This window comes from Colobus angolensis, unplaced genomic scaffold, assembly GCF_000951035.1.
Source record: "Colobus angolensis palliatus isolate OR3802 unplaced genomic scaffold, Cang.pa_1.0 Scaffold152, whole genome shotgun sequence".
NCBI classification, from domain to species: Eukaryota; Metazoa; Chordata; class Mammalia; order Primates; family Cercopithecidae; genus Colobus; species Colobus angolensis.
Genome location: NW_012114622.1, coordinates 406,152 through 410,958, shown reverse-complemented (window position 1 = coordinate 410,958; position 4,807 = coordinate 406,152).

The following is a 4,807-nucleotide window of genomic DNA, read 5'->3' as shown; positions in this document are numbered from 1 at the left end:
TGCATGTTCTCACTCATAGGTGGGAACTGAACAATGAGATCACTTGGACTCGGGAAGGGGAACATCACACACCGGGGCCTATCATGGGGAGGGGGCAGGGGGGAGGGATTGCATTGGGAGTTATACCTGATATAAATGATGAATTGATGGGTGCTGACGAGTTAATGGGTGCAGCACTCCAACATGGCACAAGTATACATATGTAACAAACCTGCACGCTATGCACATGTACCCTAGAACTTAAAGTATAATATAAAAAAAAAAAAGAGAAGAAAATAAAATGCACACTCTTAAAGTTCCAAAACAGATGGGAGTGTAGGGATAAGCAATGTTTCTACAAAGACTAAATTAAGAAAACATCTTAATCTCTTCTATTATTAGTCTAGCTATCTAGCACTGTGTGCCCTGGTGGGTCAGAACTGAGTGGGAAATTGGAACCATCCTGAGATGCAAGAATATCACTTATACTCATCATTTATAGTACCAGCTGTAGTCTCCCTAGCAGAAATGCTCTAACCAAGAAAAGGAAACATCATTCTTTTTTGATACATTGTAATTAACATTATTGACTCTGAGCTAGAGTTCTTGCTGCTTAACATGATCGTGAAGAATGAGGGTGCTGGAGTTGTAGATATCTGGACTGTAATCCTGATTCTGCTACTTGCTAGCTCAGTGACCTTAGGTAGTTTAAGCTCTCTAAGGTCAATATCTTTACCCTAAAATTGAGAATCATAACTTCCTCATAACATCATTGTGGTTAAATGATATAATGTATATAAAGGTCTTAGCACACAGTAAGTACTTATAAAGGGTTACTATTATTATTTTTTAAAATTGAAAGAGATAACTGATTAGGTCAGCATGACACGTGCTTGGGTAAGGAATATTTGCCAGTCCCTTACAAACTTCATCATACTGTATGCAGAAACTTTTGATTTTGTTTGAATAACCCTGTGTTTTTAGACATCCTAGTTTTGAAGAATGTGGCTATCATATTGATTATTCATCAATATTTTGGACTACAGTGACTATCTGGCCAAAATCAAATGTGACCCAGGAAAGGTGATATTGAACAGCAACCAAAATACACTGATTTTCTATGTTATGATTGTTTTTATATTTCATTATTTCACTGTGTTCATTCCAAAGCATACATATACTCACTACATCAATACATTCCCTTCTCTCCATCATAGTTACGAATTCTAGGATGACCAGTTCTTTTTATAAGGCAGTTGTTTAGTGGGCATCCATGGATTTCAGCATAATGAGGAAGTACCTCACACAACTTTGCTTGAGATATGTTTTTTTATATGCTAGCAAAATCAGCACATTAGTCCAGAGAGCACATGTACCCCAGCAACACAGAACTTGTTACCCATGGCTTGCCAATATCATGTGATATTTCCATGTCATTTTTTACCTTTGCCATTTATCTTCATAAGAAGGATACTGTGACACTGGAAAGAACTTGATATTTGGAGCTTCTGGTGGAAGTATCAGCTGTCCACTCAAATTCACTCTTCCCACATTTCTGTGAGCCACCCTTCCAGGTAAGTGCACTAGTGTATGTGACAAAGTTCACTCTAATAACATGAGAGCAGCCAGGTGCAGTGACTCATGCCTATAATTCCAGCACTTGGGGAGGCTGAGGCAGGAGGATCACTTGAGCCCAGGAGTTTGGGACCAGCCTGGGCAATATAGTGAGACCCACAATCTCTACATGAAAATGAAAAAATTAGCTGAGCATAGTGGCACATGCCTGTGGTCCCAGCTAATTGGGGGGTCTAAGGTAAGGGGACCCAGGAGGTCAAGGCTTCAGTGAGCTGTGATTGTGTCCCTGCACTCTAGTCTGGGTGACAGAGCGAGAACCTATCTCAAAAACAAAAAACAAAAACCAAAAAAAAATGAGAATAGTATTAATGAGTATCATTCCAAACCTGGCCTGTAGAAGTCACCACAGTGTACTTTTTCATACTGTTTCCTACAAACAATGATGAGAATCTGGACAGCTGTAGAGCCATAAAGTAGGAGTTTGGGTCCTTATATGGTCACATAGAGGAGAGCCACTCCGCTGACTCAAATAATGCTCTTTGGACCTTCAGATGAATAAGAAATAATATCTATTTTTTTAAGCCACAGAATGTTTGGGGCTTATTTGTTACTGTAACTCAGCTTAATGGTAGTACATAATCAGACAGATTTAGGTCCAAACAGGATGTTTAATTCTTCTTAGATACTTAGTGCTGAGTGATTCTCTTAGCTTCTCTAAGCCTGCTGATTTACGTGAAATAGAGATATGATAATAGCTACATGTTCTGTGTTCTTTTATATGATGGCCAGTCTGGTGTGTCCTGAAGGAAGCCACAGGAAAACAAAATTTGTAATACTCACAGGTCCTTGAAACAGGAGGTATGGAATGCCACAGAGAGCAACGTGGGCCAGGAGGCAGGAAGGGCAGAGGCAGTGTAGAAGCGAAGGCAATGGCCTTGATTGGGGTTTCCATGGGAAAGGCTAGGCAGGGTAGGGTATATAGTTTAGGATGGGCAAATTTGAATAAGTTCAGCAGACTTTAAACTATAGGGGTGGTCCCTAGTTGCCTGGTCCCCCTGGCTCTGGGACAAAGAAAGCGGGAAATATTACCTCCTGGAGTGTATGGGCCAGATAGAGGATAGGCCGGGTAGAGGCTCTGGATTGATTAGTTTGCACATAAAAGGCATGCTCCTGGCTGAGCCCTTTGCTATCTAAGAATTGGTTAGCCCAGGAGAGGCAAACTCTCCCCAGTCAAAAAAATTTTTAAGATGTCAAAACATTATAATATACAGAAAATTTAAAAATGTATATAAACAGTACATGACATCACAAATTACTATTGGGATTTACATTAATTTAGGTGCTTCTTATACCTTATCTTAAATCCCAATTATTTTTTGACATTTTTCTTTTGGTTTTGACTCAGGAGTAGAGGATTGGATTAATCATTGACGCTAGTCATTACATACTCTCATCATTGGCTCATGAATAGTCTTGTTTTGTTGTCTATATGTTTACAGTTATTTACTTTCAACAAAACAGAAACATTTGAAGACCCACCACCCAATATAAGAGGTAGAATATTACTTGAAAATCTCCTCTGCTCACCCTATTACAGAGTAGGTCACAGTTACCTTGCATAGTCACAGACTATGTCTTAAGTCTTTTAACAAAGCTGGTTTCCATGGAGCTTTGTAGGAGGCCAGATCCTTTTTTCAGAGATCAGTCCACAGTGGATTGGTCTTGAAAAGTTTGTCTTTACCTCTCAATCCCATTCATCTACCTTCTCTCCAACACTTGGTGTTGTTAAACATTGTCATACCATTGTGGCCAATTAAATAAGTCTAAAATAGTATCATGTTGTAATTTGTATTTTCCAGACATCTGTTGAAACTGAATATTTCATTGCATGTGTATTAATCATATGTATTTTCTTTACCTTGAGGGTCTTCTGCAAGGTTGGGGAAGGACATACAAGGTCAAGAGTAAGAAGGCTGCTGAGATGGTATTTTCTGGGTGGTATATGTGTACCCAGTAGAAGGGTGAGGTGGTGTTCAGTGAGTTCTGTGGCCTCATTGATGAAACCCAGATTTGCTGTGGCTAGTAGTAACTAGTGGTTTCCAGTGATGTTTCTTCCCAGGGATAGGTTTATTCTTAGGAACGAGTATAAATCTTACTTGGCAAAGTTAGCATATAGTCTTGTTTTGGTAAACTTTTGAGTCATAAATACTGACCATTTTTTCAAAATCAAAGTTTATTCTTATCCCTTTGAAAATGCATCTTATTGAACAGGGGAAGAGTTTCCCTAAAAGACAACTGCAATCTTTCATTTTTTATTCAACAGACTTCTGCTCAACTGCCAAACAGAGTTGATCTAATGCTGGATAGAGGAGGTATTATAGAAACCAAGTAGCTTCAGAAGGAAAAAACTCAGTTCATACTATTATCTGCAATTCGTATTCTGTGTGCATTCCTCCATCTGAATCTGCAAACCATTGATGCTATTGATTCAGAGTCTGTGGTTAAATCAGAGGCTTGAGCTAACACTGCAGCATGTTATAGCCACTTCTTGATGATACACCACCTACAAACATAGGCAGTTGCTTTTGACTGTTTCACTTGCAGATCCTTGCCAGAGCTCCTAGTAACAGAGTGTGATACATAATTTGCCTAAGAAGTGTTTAAATAAGGAGTTGCTGAAATCTTGACTGTTGAGATTCCAAAATCTAATCTTGTGAGCCCAATTTTCTGAATGGTGGTGAAATATTCTAGTATTATAGTTGCTATGGGCTGGAGCAAGTTCTGCTCAGTTCATTTGAATTAAATTCAACTCTGCTATAGTTGCTAAATATACAACACAGAATTGTTCAATTATGCATACTTTATTGAGCGCCCGTTGTGTATGAGGCACTGCTCTGGGGGAGATGATGAAAAGTCATTTTCACTGCTTTCAATCTACTTGAGGAGACAAGAAAACTTTTTGGTAGCAAGCAATAAAAACGCCTCTGACTACTTTAAGCAAACAGACTTAATGGCAGGATTTCAGGGCCTCACAGAATCAAAAGGCAGTACAGAGACCAGGTTTAGGAATGAGAGGAATGGAAAACGAATCCATCTATCTGTTAATTTATCTGTTTATCTGTCTGTGTCTGCTTGCCTGCTTGCTTGCTTTGTCTTCCTTCCTTCCTTCCCCTTTCTTTCTTTTTCTTTCTTTCTTTCTTTCTTTCTTTCTTTCTTTCTTTCTTTCTTTCTTTCTTTCTTTCTTTCTTTCTTT